This window comes from Nicotiana sylvestris, chromosome 11 (genome assembly GCF_000393655.2).
Source record: "Nicotiana sylvestris chromosome 11, ASM39365v2, whole genome shotgun sequence".
NCBI classification, from domain to species: Eukaryota; Viridiplantae; Streptophyta; class Magnoliopsida; order Solanales; family Solanaceae; genus Nicotiana; species Nicotiana sylvestris.
In genome coordinates, this window is record NC_091067.1 from 69,326,641 (window position 1) to 69,343,269 (window position 16,629).

Sequence of the window (16,629 nt, forward strand, 5' to 3'; positions counted from 1 at the left end):
TGATATCTAGGTGAGCAAGGATTACACAATATTGAGTTAGGAAAAAGTGTCAAAATCCTATTTGGCTTGCCTACTGATTTAGACCTGTAAAATTTGAACAGTTTTAAATGACAAAGCACAGTTTCAGAGTTGCAAAATTTAAATCACCCTATAGGCTTGCCTAAACGCAGAACAGTGATGTCCTAAGAGCATGATATCTACATTGATGCAGTAAAAGAGTGAACAGTTTCTTAACGGACACTTGGGGATCCTATAGACATGCTTTCTAGCGCTATTGATTTAAGGCAGTATTTGAAAACTCATTTAAAGAAGAGGACAGTTGAGTAAACCAATTCAGAATGAACTAACATGGATTAAACTGATTTGTTCAACTAAACTAATTTTTTAGTTCTATAGGCAGGATTTCTGATTTCAAGTCCTATAGGCATGATATCTAATTGTTAAGAGCTGATTTTTGAACTTATAGGCATGATTTCTAGTGAGACAAATGTAAATACATGCTGTAATAAAAACTGAACTCAAACACTTTACACTCTATAGGCATGATATCTAATTATGAAGTTGATTTTAACCCTAGAGACATGATTTCTATTATTGAATGCCATTTAGATCATATAGGCATAATTTCCACTATTGAAGCCATTTAGATCCTACAAACATGATTTCTAATATTGTGAAAGCAAAGCAAACATAGCAAGTGCATTAACACAATCCTTTAGGTATGGTATCTACCCGAGTTACCCAACAGATATGTAACAACCCACCTCTTTTCACTAATCACCCCAATGTTGTTTACAAATAATTATTACAGACCAGCTGAATAAATTACATAAACAAATAAAGAAAAGAAGAAGTTATCTATAGGGAGCTTAAAGTAGGCCCAAATGACTTCCAAGCCTCCAATAGCCCCAAATGCCAAAGTTCCATAGACAGTATCATGTCTAGGTGTGTCAGAGTTCCCTAAGGACCTCAAGGATCCCGAGCAGTGCTCACACCTAGATTTTCTAAAATGGTAACTGATTTAGGTGGTGTGTGGAAAGGCCAGCTCTGACATGCCAGAGTTTAGAGAGATTTCAAGGGTCTCAAGGCAGTACACATGCCAGAGGGGCAGAACCTAATATTCTAGGAGTAATATGAGAGTGCTAGACATAGTTTTGAAATGGTTTTGATATAAAACAATGTTGTAAAGGACTCAAATAAGTAAAGAAGTTTTATGAAAAATAGGAGTTGATTAGTAATAAAATAGTTTTGAAAATAGTGAACTTATGAGAAATCAGCAAACAGTTTAAATGGCACCATTCAGACACAGATTTCACTCAGGGGGTATGGGAATTGGGGACACATAGAACATTTAATGTAACAACAAGAGCACAGAAGTTTCCTTTTTCAGAGTTCTTTATATGATTTAGTAGGCAATCAAATAGTTGAGAACATAGTTATACTAGGCAGAGTTTAAACATAGGGTCAGAAGTACTTAGGGAGTAGTAAGTAACCTAATAAAGTAGATTACTATCAAGAGTTAGGTAAACATACAGACAACCAAACATACATACATGGAGTAGAGTCAATTTAAGACATGCTAGAGAAAGAAATAGATAAGTCATCAGACATGTTAATCATAAGTTGAATAGGTAGCACTCATATATGCTAAGTGAAACCTGGATTTAAGCGTTCTAGTTACATATAGAAAAGCCAAGTGATAGACAGGAATAAGTAAACTAATGCACTAAGAGAACACATAGAGTTTTGAACTTGTAATTAAATCCAAACATACCACTTAAGGAGAGAAGACACAAAGTATAGAGCAGTGTAGTGCAATGACTAGCCTTGGCTTACAGCCGGCTAGTTCAATGGGAGTAGCAAGTAACAGAAAAAGAGTAAAAAGCTTTAAGTATAAGAGAGAGTTTTTGAACTAGTCTCGTTGTTGTTTTGAACTTAGAATAAGGGGGAGGGGGGTTATATAGTAACCAAAAACTTAACAAATAAGGTAAGAGATCAATTAAGTAGAAAAATCAAGGAAGTCATATGTAAATCAGCAAGATCTTCCCTCAATCAAGGGATAATTAAATCAACGGTAAAACTTGCTAATATTTAAGGAAAAGAATCAAGTAAAGTTTAGGTATAGAATAGGTAATTAGGGGTAAATTAATAGTAGTTTAATTAAGAAAATAAATCAGTAATAATCAGCGGAATACAAACAAGGCAGGAAAAATAATTAAGGCAAGCAAATTCAATCAAATTGAGTAAGGAGGTAAGAATCAAATGTTTAAAGGAAAGTGTTCAAATTAAACTAGGAAATAAGGGATTCAGAGTAATCAAGAGCTCAGAAAGTCATGGAAGTCAGCACGTTTGGCATATAAAATGAGGTAGAACATAAATAGTCAGGATTTCACATAGCTTTAACAAAGCACATAGTTAAATGACATTGATTCACTGAGAAAGATCAAGCATATAGAATTAGTGAAAGTGTTGAACTAAGAAATTCAGTAGAAGTATTTTAGGACAAGAAAATCATGGGAAATCAGAAGAAACCAAAGCAAGAACACAATCAGATGTACTAATATTCAGAAACCAGACGAAGAACCCCATAAATTAGGGTTTCCAGTACAAATGGTGAAGGTTGTAGCAGACTCATAGAAATTAGTCAAAATATGTGAGAAGCAGAAGTTTAAACACAAAAATCATCAAATAAATTTTAAAAGAAATTTCGGAAACCCTAGTTTTAGGAAAAGATGAAAATCACTTAAAAATCACTCGATTCTTGTAAAGAATCCCAAGGCTGTTGTAAAACGCACATAAAGCAAACCCAAATTATCTTAGATCTGTACAGATCTAAGAAGTTTAGAAAAGAAGTTAGGGTTTTGAAGAGAACCATAGAGAGGTGAAGGAACATGTTTAGAAAATCATAGATCGTAGTCAATATAGGACGATCTTACTCAGAATTACACCGAAATAGCCTGAAACGGGAGAGGGAGGAGCCATAGATTCAAGTCACTAACCCTGGTTCCTTGAGGGCCTTGGAGATGGCAAGAATGATGTGAGGGAGGCCGTTGGAGGCCTGAGATGTGGTGAGAGGTCATCGTAGACGGCCATAGATGAGTGACAGCATTTGGAGATTAGGGTTTAGGTTGAGAGCATTTCAGAGCAGAGAGGATTAGTTGATGGCGGTATAAGGTGGGAAATGAATTAGGGTTTTGGGGTGTAGGTCGGTTTATTTAAGGAAAGGGGAGACCTGGACCGTTGATCAAAATGATCAACAACCAGGATTTGGCTGGGTATTTAAGTTGGGCAGATGGGTATTGGGCCTGGGTAGATTTAGGTTTAAAAATTGGGGTGGTATTGGGGATAGATTTGGGCTAAAATTGAAATAAAATTAGGCTATATTTTAAATAGCCATTTTAATACTATATAATTTATAAGAAATAATAAATGATTTCTGAAAAATAATTTTGTGTACTTAAAATGGTTTAAAATAGTTATTTAACATTTTTAAAATATAAAAGATCATTTAACGCATCAACAATGCAATTATACATTAATAGGGCTAGTATTCTAAATATATGCAAATTAGCTTAAAAATGTAAATCCAATTATTAAAATGCACTAAAATATTTAAACAATATGGCATAATTATAGAATTTAGATGGCTAAATCACTAGAAAAATAATTTGAAGGATAATTATTGAAAATTTTATAAATAAAAAAGGGAAGAAATAAATCAATTTGGAGCTTTTAAAAATTATAAAAATTGCATACAAAATTATAAAAATGCCCATGCATTCTTATAATTTCATATATGCTATTTTGAAAGTATATATATATATTAAAAATATAAGAAAAAATTGGGTATCAACAATTCTCAATGTACAATATAATCAAGAGACATTGTAACGACCCGACCGGTCGTTTTGATCATTTGCACTTTGCTCGCCAGCACTTGGGCATGACTAGTCTCGTATGATGTATTATGATGATCCTCATCTTGAAGCTTTAAGTTTGAAAGGTTTGACCCAGTCTTGACTTTTAGTATTCGATCTCGGATTTGAATTTCTATGATTTGGTTAGGTGATTTTGGACCTAGGAATGTGTTCGGAATGTATTTTGGAGGTCCGTGGTAGATTTAGGCTTGAATTGGTGAAATTGGAAATTTGGCATTTTTCGGTCGGCAGTAGAAATCTTGGTATCGGGGTTCGAATGGAATCCGGAAATTGGAGTAGTTCCGTTGTGTCATTTGATAGGTTTTTGGATTGGTTGCGGAATTCGGAAGTTTGGAAATTAGTAGGCTTGAATCTGAGGATGATTTGACGTTTTGATATTGTTTTAAGTGTTCCGAAGCTTGGAATAAGTTTGAAAGGCGATATGTGACTAGTTGGAAAGTTTGGTTGAGGTTCCGAGGTCCTCGAGATGGATTTGAGTGGTTTACGGGAAAGTTTGGCTTTAAGTGTTGCTGCAGATTTTGATGTTTCTGACATTTCCGCACCTGCGGATTAGGGACCGAAAGTGCGAGGACGTAGATGCGGTAAGGAAACCGTAGGTGCATGTTCTAGCCATCAGTAGAAGAACCGCAGATGCGGTTTATGGGCGCAGATGCGGTCTGGGTTCTTTAAGTGATTTTTCGCAGATGCGCACCTGGGACCACAAGTGCGGAATCCCTGGGTCAGAAAGTATATAAGTTCCACTTCGCGAAATTTAGCCCATTCCACCATTTTTGAAGTCGGGATTGAAGCTCTTGGAGGGTTTTGAAGAGGGAATCTAGGGGAAACTTGTTAATGTAAGATATTTGAATTTAATACTCGATTCTACGATAATTTTCAGTAGATTAAGCTTGGAATTTGTGGGATTTAATGGTGAAAATTGGGGAATTAGGGCTTGGAAATTGAGAGTCAAAATTGGGGATTTGAGGGACCATTTAAGGTCCGATTTTGATGATTTTGGTATGTATAGACTTGGGAGTGAAAGGAATTTCTAGTTTTGCGATTTTTGTTGGATTTCGAGACTTGGGCCCGGGGGTCGGGTTTGAGAAAATTCGGTATTTTGGGTCTAATTTGATAATTTTCGGGTGGGTCTTGTTCCTTTGGCATGTATTGATGATATGATTCTAATTTTGGATAGATTCGGGGCGATTTGAGGCCGAGTCAAGAGGCAAGAGCATCGCGGTGTAGATTTTCATCCGGTTTGAGGTAAGTAATGATTGTAAAGCTTGTCCTGAGGGTATGAAACCCGGATTTCACATCGTTTCACTACTTTAAGGCGACACACATGCTAGATGACGACTGTGGGGGCGTGCACCGTTAGTGATTCTGACTTGATCCGTCCCGTATAACTATTAAGACGCGTATTTGATTGAAAACTATTTGATACTATTGTGTTTGAGAAAGTATTACTATGTTTTGAGTTGAATGCCATATTTGGGCCTCGTGCCAACTGTTGGGACCCTTAGGAGATTTTACTACTATTCCTCACTATTTTGACTTAATATTATTACTCAGTCATGATGTGTTTTACTGATTTCATAACTCAGCCTTATTTACTCAATTTTGATACTATAAATGATATTTTGGGCTGAACGCCCTATTTTACTGTTAGCCTGAGTGGCTTGAGAGGTTTCTGACTGAGTGAGACCGAGGGTCTGTGTTGTGAGGACATTGTGGGATCGGGCTGCACGCCGCAATAGGTTTTCACTGATTCGTGATATTGTGAGGCCGAAGGCCTAATTGATTTATGCCATGAGATGACTTGTTGTAGCGCTTGGGCTGTAGGAGCCCCTCCGGAGTCTGAACACCCCCAATGAGCACGGGTACCCAGTGTGAGTGATGTAATATTGCCGAGGGGATGATCTTGAGTTATGTTGTTGCCGAGGGGCCGATTACAAGTGATTGTGAGGTAGCCCGAGGGGCTGGTTCTTTTGATATTATGCCTGAGGGTAGTTTATGATACATGTCTTGCCCGAGGAGATTGTTGTGATTTATGTTGACTGAGGGGCTGTATACGAGTGAGTTTTACCCGAGGGACTAATCATGTTTTCTATATTTTTACTCACTATTTTATCACTTTGTTTTGAAAAGTTGTTGAAAGACAATTTCAAAGAATTTTTACTGAGATTTGATTTTAACGAGATGACTTGATTTATATAATGTTTTAGAAAACATCATGTACTTACAATGGTGTTATGACGTGGAGTATGTGTTTTCTTACAGATCAGTCCTTATTTACTTTTATTACTTACTGAGTTGTCGTACTCATATTACTCCCTACACCTTGTGTGTAGATTCAGGTATTTCTAAACCCGATAGCGGGTGTTGATTTCTCAGTGGCAGGTTCATCGGAATTAACAAGGTAGTTGTCTGGCGATCGCAGACCTGCTTTTCTCCCTCCTTATTCTCCCTTAGTGTATCCAGTGATTTTCCCGGCCATGTTGGTCTTGAGGTTGTCAGACGGTTGTAGTAGATGCCCAAGACTAGTGACACCCCGATACTGGGCTTGTGTTGTTTTCCACACTTGTGATTTAGACCCTTGTTATGGGATTTTATTTAATTATTAGTTTAAACGTCCTTATTTTTAAAAAATATTGATTGGTTTTGGGATTGTGTCGGCTAGCCTAGTTCCATGATAGGCGCCATCACGACCGGGTTGGTTTTGGGGTCATGACAGACATTTGCCTTCAATTCAAATCATAGCACAAGGTTTCCTACTCCTAAAAAATAACACTAACTATACCCGGTTCAAACAAAACTCTTGGAAAAGAACCACGACAGAAAGAAAAACGAAGGGGAACTTATTATACTACCTAACAAAATAAAATCTTTTTGTCTTTTTCCTTTGACTTTAATCCCTCAAGAAACCTGTCGACGATATCCATCGTCGGAAAAAATCAAAAACTTCAAAAAAAAAGATCTATCTCTAACTTCTACAATTAACAAAAAGAAAACTAATATACATACATACAAATATCCCCCACCCTACACTTTAAGTTGTGGTATATCCCTATGGTACAATTAAAAAGTATAAGGTAAAAAACATAAGGTAAAGGAAACTTCCCTAATATCCAGTCGGGTTCTGAGTCGAGGTCGGGCTCCATTCCTTGCGCTCGAACTAATGCACACATCCATGCGGAGAGCTTTGTCTCGGCCTTCTTTGGGTACACCCCAAACTTATCTTTCTCGCTCACCGCAACCTTCTCTTTCGAGCCCTTTACTTTCCACTCAACACTCGCAGCTGGTTTGTCTTTTGTGTCCCCTTTGCTACATCCATCTTAAAAGTCACAGTCTCCTCACCCACTCTAATCATGAGTTCTCTCTTATATATCTAATATATCTCTGCCCATCGCTAAGAATGGTCTTCCTAGGATGAGGGGGGCCTCCTTATTTTCCTCCATAATTATCACTATAAATCCACAGGAAATACAAACTTATCCACCCGAACTAACAGTTCTTCCACTATCCATGCAGGTGTTGTAGTCGTTTTGTCTGTCAGTTGCAAAGATATGGGTGGAGACATTATCTCTCCAATCTCATTCTCTAGTTTCCTATAGATAGATAGAGACATTAAATTAATTGAGGCACCAGAATCACATAAGGATTTATCAAAATTAATAGTTCCAAAAGAGGAAGACTCCCTGGATCTCCATACTTTTGAGGGAGTTTATTTTGAAATATGGTGTTGCAATGCTCTATGAGCTTAACCACTTAGCTATTCTCTATTTTTCTCTTCTTCGTAAGGATCTCTTTCAATAATTTAGCATAAGAATGCATTTATGAGGGCACTTTTGTGAATAGTAAGTTTACATGAACCTATTTCAGAACATCCAGAAATCTCTCAAACTAATTGTCCAACATTACCCTACTTAGCCATTGGGGAAAAGGTAAAGCAGGCATATGTTTGCTCTCCTCAGTTTCCTCCCTTCTCGTGTTTTCTTCCTTCTTCTTTTTCTCAACTTCCATCTAGCCTTTCTTCTTCTTATCAATATCTCCTTTCAGCTTCTCCCCACTTTCTTTTTCAAGTGTGATGTCTTTTTAGATTAGGGTGAGGTCTTTCAGAACTTGTCCACTTCTAAAAACATTCACTATTTTTTATGATTTCTTTCAGAATCAGTAGGGAGAGTAACTGGAACCCTCTCAGCTAATATCGCTGCAATCTGTCTCACTTGCTTCTCTAAATTTTGAATTGTTGCCCCTTATACTTTAAATCTTTCTTTAGTTTTCACAATAAAAGCCTTCATGAGATCTTCTAAGCCAGATTGATTAGGCTGTTGAGGATGAAACTACTGCCTTGGCTAATTCATGAAACTAGGAGCTCCTTGTCCCTAGAATCTAGGGTTTTGTTGCCATGCATTTGCAGTACCTCCAGGTGAACTCCATGAAAAACCGAGGTGCCTCGGACCCATTGCTAAAATTATAATTTCACACAACATTTACTTCCTCAGTTGAGGCTTGACACTTATGAGTAAGGTGTCCTCTTCCTCATATATCACAAGTTGCGTGTGGCTCATTTTGTATCGTGGCTAATGCCATTTTTCGTATGTATTTAGCCATAGTATCAAGCTGTACCTGCACAGATGTATAAGCATCAACTTGGTGAACATCAGTTGATCTTCTTCTTCTAGCACTCTCAGAGGCCACTAATTAAAATCTTCAAATAACTCATCAAGAATTGTAAATATCTCCTCTGGAGTCTTCTTCGTCTAAGGGCCTCCAACTACATTGCTCAATGTAATATGCGAGGTCGGTGTCAGTCCTCCCAAAAGTCCTGGAGTTGCATCCAGAGTTCAATTCCGCTATGTTGATAATTTCTAACTATCTCCTTAAACCTCTCCTATGCTTCAAAAATAGTTTCAGTTTCTTTCTGGGAGAATTTTTGAATTTCTCTTCTAAACTTGCCTGTCTTAGCTGAGGAGAAATATTTATCAAGGAATTTTCTGGTCATCTCATCCCATGTTCTAATCGATCCATTGGGCAAGCTTCAAAGCCACTGCTTCACATCATCTTTAAGTGAAAAGGGGAATGCCCTTAAGTACAATGCATCTTGTGACACCCCATTGTATTGAAAGGTGTTCATAATCTCATTGAAGTCCATTAGATGTGTGTTTGGATCTTTGTTATTCTTCCCTCTGAAGACACAATAGTTCTAAATGATTTTAAGCAACCCTTGCTTCAATTCAAAGTCTTTAGCTGCAATTGGAGGTAGTCTAACACTTGATAATCCTTGATTGTATACCGTTCTAGCATTATATCCAAGTGATCTCCTAGGGGGAGCTATATTTCTGAATTGGTCTGCAGCCAAGGGTTGATGTTGATTAATTATGTGACCCTTCTCTTCTTCATAGATAATCTGTGTAGTTCTAATAGCTGCTTCCTCAGCATTCCTTGCAGCTTGTTATCATTGTTGGGATGCCTCTCTTGCAGCCAAATCTACCTCTTCATCACTGTTTCTGGCTATAGTTTCTTGGGTTGAGGGTTGCCCAAACTTTTCTAATGTCTCGGTGAGATCTCTTTTCTTCTTTAGCTGTCGCAACTATTTTTCTAACTCTGGCTCATATGGTAACACTTCTTTTGTAGAAGCTCGAGTCATGCACCAAACGTAACCTGTAACCTGCGCAAAGTCAAAGAATACCAAACATAAAAAGGGAAAATAAAAAAAACAATAAAAAATTCCTGAATTAGCACTACAAACTATTTCAAATACTATTGATTGCAAATACCAACAACGACTCCAAAATTTGATGGGCGCAAAAAACACACACTTAAATTATACTCGCTAATCAAAGATAGTATAGTATAATATCGTATACATAGGGATTGGATTTAAACAGTATTCTTGTAGTTTCTAGCTTGGTTTCTATCCAAGCAGATCAACAGTTGATATTTATATGATCACTAATTAAAATAAACTAAGAATCTAAAGCTATTGACTAGTGACTATCGAGACAAGGAATAATCAAATAAGGTTATCAGTGGGAGAAGATAGGGTTTTGAGAGTATAGGTGCAAGATAATTGTTCGGGATCTAACTCTAGATAATTCACTTCTAATGTTCAAGTGAGTCTCTCGAATTCACTTGATTATTAGCTCAAACGTCTAGCAAAAACTCCTCTCTCGATTAAGTCTCAACCTCACAATATGAACCAAATTAAGCACTGTGAAGATATGTAAGAATGCGTAGTGGATTGGTCTTTAGGAAAACCTCTTTCAATTATTCTCCTAACAAGGTTTAATTAATGATTCAGCTAGCCTTTTTCGATTACTTAGTAAAACCTATGAACTCAACCAACAATATCATGCAAATATATCACAAGTTATGCATCTCTCGATTACATGAACTAGTGAATACAGATGCAACAATTAAATCTTCCAAAAGGGTTAAATACATAAAATTATAGTTATAACCCACAAACAATCGTTAATACACAAAATCCATCAAACTCTAACAAGAACTACTTAATACACATGGCGAAATTAATAATAAATACAATTAAAATATAGGAACACATAGATTCGATCAAAACTCAGGTCTTTAATGAGTAAGGAATGATGAAATCCTTGTGTTTGTATTCTTCCAACTCTTCCTTAGTCTCCTTAGGTCGAAAGTATGTCAAATGTCCAGAAAATAATGATTTTCTATGTATTTATACCAAGTAGGGTCGGGTCCGGACGAAACCACCCTTTCCTAGCTAAGATAGGGAAAATAAATCTGGGAAAAATGCACTGGCCTACTGCATGGGGCAACGCGCCACATGGTGTGCTTGTGGGACTTATCAGAGAGCTCACAAAATTGTCAGGAAACAGAATTTACACTGCCACGGCTCACCACGCGATGTCGCACGTGTCGTGGTAGTGCATATTCTTTAGAGTACGACTTCAACCTTGATTATTTGATGTCCAGACATGGTCCTTGACCCTCAAACTCGATTCCGACTTAATCCTTTTGAGTTTTACTCCGACTTTAAAGCTCCAAATAGCTTGAATTATCTCCACAACATCTACATAACTCGGAATCACTCCTACAAGGCATAAAATACACAATAAGTGCAAAACACTACCAATTAAAGCTCAAACATAAGTAAAGTACATTGAATTAGAGTGCAATAAGCGGCAAATATACGAGATTATAGCCTACTATTGTAGTTCCCCACACAAAGTTAGGGAAGACACTTACCTCAACTGGGACAAACCAAAAATCGAAAATAATCTTTCCTTAAAATCCACCTCCACACGGCTCAAATCTAACCAAAATTGACTTAATATCATCAAACAATACTAGGGAATTCAATTGTAATGGATAAAGCTAATATCTTTACACTTTTCCCAAAAAGTCAATAAAAGTCAACTTGGGACTCGTCTAGTCAAAACCTGGGTCTAATGGTAGATCTCATCTACTCATGACCCCACGAATTCATATATGTTATTAGTTTCAAAATCCAATTCTAAATCGACTCTCAAAACTGAGTTTCATATTTTTCAAAAAACATTATAAAGTTTCAAAATTTTCACTTTGATTCACATGATTTTGATGTTAAAATCTAAGATATGCTAATGGAATATGATTAGAAATAGATTAGAATCACTTACCCAAGGTTTGTAGGTGAAAATCCCCTCTCCAAATTGGCTCCTACTGAGTCTAGGCTTCACAATGAGAGAATGAGTTCAAAAATCCTGTCTTCCAAGCACTTTAACAAGTTGCAAATGTCGCATTTACGACACAGGGTTTGCATTTGCGAACCCTCACAATTGCGCACTAGAGATCGCATTTGCGAACCCTGATAACCTCAGCATTCATCGCAATTGCAATAGAAGCATCGCAATAACGAACTGGTGGGCATCGCAAAAGCGAAAAATTGTTCGCAAATGCGAACTAAGGTGAAATCTGGCAGTCTTCACAATTTCAAAGGGGGAGTCACCATTGCGACATCAGAGCCCCCATTGTCATCTTTGTAATGAGACTAGGGTTTAACTTCTATTGCTTAATATGGTAGATGTTTATGTGATTTTGGGTCGAGCAGACCTACCGGGAACACCAGGTGATAGGGACGTTGATTTTGGTATTGACTTGGCACCAAGCACTCAGCCCATATCTATTTCACCATATCGCATGGCTCTTGTAGAGTTGAAGGAATTAAAAGAATAGTTGCAGAGATAAATGTTTCATTAGGCTGAGTGTTTCACCTTGGGGTGCTCCGAATTCTATTTGTGAAGAAGAAAGATGGTTCTGTGAGGATGTGCATTGTCTACATGTAATTGAAAAATGTCACCATTATGAACAAGTATGCACTACCGCTTATAGGTAATTTATTTAATCAGCTTCAGGGTGCTAGGGTATTCTCGAATATTGACTTGAGATCGGAGTACCATCAACTGATGATCAGGGCTTCAGATATATAAGATGGCTTTTAGGATCTGTTATGGTATTATAAGTTCTTGGGGATTTCTTTTGGGCGGGCCAATGCCCCATCATCTTTCATGCACTTGATGAAAAATATGTTTCAACACTATTTGGATTCCTTTTTCATAGTGTTTATTGATGATATATTGGTGTATTCTCGCAGCCGGGAGGATTAGCAACACTTAAGTATTTGGCTCCAGACTTTAAGGGAGAAGAATCTATATGCTTGGTTCTCCAAATGCATGTTCTGGTTAAACTCGTTGGCATTATTGTGTCAGGTGGTGTCCAGTAAGAGGATTAAGGTGGAAATGAGGAAGATTGAGATAGTTCAGAGTTGGTCCAGGCCTTTTACCACTACCAAGATTAGGAGTTTCCAAGGTTTGGCGGGGTATTATCGCCATTTCGTGGAGGGTTTCTCGTCTATATGAGTCCCATTTACTAAGATGACTCAGAAGGGTGACCTATTCAAGTGGTCTAATGAGTGTGAGGAGAGCTTTTAGAAGCTCAAAACTGCCTTGACTCTAACTTCAGTTCTAGTTTTGCCTTCGGGATCGGGTTCTTATACAGTCTATCATGATGCGTCGTGAATTGGCATTGGGTGTATGTTGATACAGGACGGTGGGGTGATTGCCTATACTTCGCATCAGTCGAAGCTCCACGATATGCATGATTTATAGCTAGCAGCTATTGTTCTTGCGCTGAAGATTTGGAGGCATTATCTTTGTTATGTGTCTTGTGAGGTAAGATGATTCCCAATTTTGCCCTCATATTTTTATAAATATCATATATACTTTAAAAATATTATTCCTGCATTATCACTAATTTACAAGGGTCATATAAGTATTTTCTATAATTTTCCATAGTTTTTAAAGCTTTAAAATTGATTTTCTTGCATTTAAATTGTTCATATATTTACTAATTATCCTATCAAATTATTTTACGATGACTCAAGCATTCAAATTTATTATTACATCCACATATATTTTTATAATATTTTTACTTCATTGGTATTTTTGAGCTATTTATATTTTTTGTAATAATAGCCTATATTTTATAACTAATTGCATTTTATTATTTTATTAGGGTCAAAATAACTTTTTATGTGTTTACAGACTTCCATTATTATTTTTAAATACTTATTTGTTTAAATAATATTTTTATACTCATTTAGCTATTTTATTAAAAAAAATTCTATTAATTTCATTATTTTAAAATCTGGCCCAACTTATGCCTAATTTTCAGACCAATTAAGGTCCAAACAAATGAACCCAACCCCAATTCACCCCAGAAGCCCAAAACCAAGCAACCCAATAAGCCTGCCCATTTGCGACCTGACCTTAACCCACCCCATTCATCTTTCGATCTTGACCGTTTAACTTAAATGATCAACGGTCCAAATTAAGTTGACCCCTTTCCATATATCCCTCCCCACTAACCATTGAGACTCATTCCCTACTTCATCCATCTCCACTTTCTCTCTTCTTCTTTACAAACTCTAGCCGTCGTATCTCTAAATCCTCCCCGAATCCGGCCCAATATGGAATCTATTCATGATTCTCTTGCCTTATTCTGCTACTACTCATGCGTTCATGGTATTACATAGTATTTACTTAACTTTGGTAAATGCTACCTTTCAAGACGGGCCTAATTTGGATCTAACTATGTGAAGATTTGGCCGATGTTTCATCTATATATACTCTACAATGAACGATTCTTGCATCTCCTGCCAAATTCGCGGTCATTCGAGTCAACCAGGGTTTGAAGTTTCTTTTACCCCTTTATCAGTTATGTTAGGGATTGCATGTTATTTTTTCTTTCCTTTTTTATGTTTAATTGACTGTTTTCCTTGTTTGCCAGTCTTAATCTATCGCTATATAAACCCCTTCCCCTTATTCCCCTAGGAAGACCTTAATCGCTGCTATTACTCTCTCATTCTCATTTTTCTACTATTCTGAAACTTGAAACCTTGGCCACCTGAAAGCCAAAACCACTGGAGTTCGATTGTTACTTTTTATCAGTGTAAACACTGCCCAAGGTTCACTTAAAACCCTTGGGAACTTTGATGCACTGAGATTTCGAGAGCCTTGTTATTCTCTCTTTGCTTCTAATAATTGAGCCGCTGCTGAAAATTATGTTTCTCGTTTACTTGTTCATAATTTGTCACTGGTGAGTATCCTTAACTCTAAAATTTCGGTCTCTTTGGGTTCATGCTCTATAGACTAATGTTACTTGAACTTCTGTGATCCTTCTACTGTGCTACCTTTGTTTTCAATCATGTTCGCCTTAATATCTTTCTGCAGTTTTAATGCCCCAATTCTATTTAGGTTCTAATCTTAGAATCATGAGTTGTTAACTAAGGTTATTCTTGCTCTTTTTATGTTTGCATAGTTCGAATGTTAAACCTGATCAATGCCTGGTGTGAGTATATCTTCATACTCTGCTTTGGATTCTTGTGTTAAAACTTACTAGTAATTCCCGGGGCACAAGAGCTCCTGGGTAAAAGACCTATTAGGCAACGCCCAAATTTTAAAGGCTAAGGCCATTCCCACTCGGGGATTGTAATATTAGGCAAGCCCGGATAACTCAGGATAACGAGCCCACTTGGCAACACCCGAACTAAAAAGGCTACAACCATATTAAAACGGCTCGGAGACGTCGAGACCCGTACTAAAAACAATAAGGCCTTAAAATTTCTCAACCGGTTCTAAAAAGCTACCCTCAGCAAACTATAATCTAAAAAAGTATAAGTACTTTGGGAAAATTTCCTGTCACTCCAAACCCCCATGATGCCTTAAAACAAAATAATGTTGAAAGCAAGGCTTGTTTGAACCTCCGAACGCAAACTAACTATTTCATGCTAAGGAATTGTAATCTTTGCAAATATAAATGACAATGCAAAGGGAAAAACTCAGAGATTATATATATATATATATATATATATATATATAATATCAAAATATTTTTACAAGGACCAAAACGGGCCCCATACAAATTTTTACAAAGGCCAAATGGCCTCAATCAAAAAGCAAAAAACAAAAATATTTTGTTACATCCCTTACTTTAAAATTAGGATGAGTCCTAGTAATCCATATGAGCTTGAAGGGACTAAGACAATTCATGAAGTTATAGAGGATTTGCGACTATGTTATCGCAACACTCTGTAAGTTTAACAACATTGATACCGATACTGATATATATATATATATATATGGTATTTTGAGTGGAATTTGTAAGAAAAAAATAATAATATGAAAAATATAATTTTATATAGTTATTAATATTACTATTTTCGTATATGTTTTAAATTATACACATAATATGAGAAAGCTTTATGAGATTAAGAAAATTAGAAGTTGAGAAAATATATGTATTTTTACATGGATATTTTAATGAAATAATAGTGTATGTATTTTTATTTTGTATGATACCCCATGACCATCATAGTTAATTAATAATTAGTGGGTGATTAATTAAGATGTTGGATAAGGCCTAAAGGGCCTCAAACGTGGCAGCCCCTCCCTTAATATTTAGATGACTCTTAAGAGTCTTGCAAGATGTCATATTTTTGAAAGTTAAAGTGGCTTAGTCACACTCATTCAAACACATTTAAAAGTTTGTGGCCATTTTGATTCATTTGGTCTCTTAAGACTTTCAAAAGATTCAAAGTACTGTTCTTTCCATTAGAGATTCACGTTAGAAAATATTTAAGGGAAATCATATCATCTTCCTACTACAATACCAAATAAATATGATGGAGCACTTGGTAAGCATATGATTTATGTTACTATTGTGAGTGAATTTGGTGTGCTCTCATTCTTGGAAAGCTTATTATAAATGTGCACCCTTCATTTGGTATGGAGAAGGAGTAAATAAAGTTCAGCACCCTTAGTTAAGGATAATTCTTTGGGAATTCATGCCTTGAGGATAATTCTCTTGAATATGATCCAAGTTTGAATGTTTATCTACGACCTTCTCGAGTTCTTATGAGCAATTAATGTATGTTAATGCTATCGCGTCTTTCTTTTTTGTCAAGATCCATATGATACAACGAAAAAAGCAAGCACGCAAGTTTCAGAAAGGATTCTATTCTTAGAAGTACTAAGGTTGCCAATGTTCCTGATTCCCGATATGTCCTACTACCATATTGTATATTCATAAGTCTCATAACATTCCAAGAGATCATATTGACTTACTTCATTATGCATTGCATTCATTTATACATGTGCATTTACCCATGACTCAGACGGTATTATAT

The 16,629-nt window shown here is 36.5% G+C and overlaps 1 non-coding gene across 1 annotated transcript; it reads left to right on the forward strand.

Annotated features, from left to right (window-relative positions):
- Window positions 1–8,770: 8,770 nt before the first annotated feature.
- Window positions 8,771–8,874, forward strand: LOC138882469 (small nucleolar RNA R71). Its single transcript, XR_011404072.1, has one exon. It is a non-coding gene; the product is annotated as a small nucleolar RNA R71 (small nucleolar RNA).
- The last annotated feature ends 7,755 nt before the right edge of the window (window positions 8,875–16,629 follow it).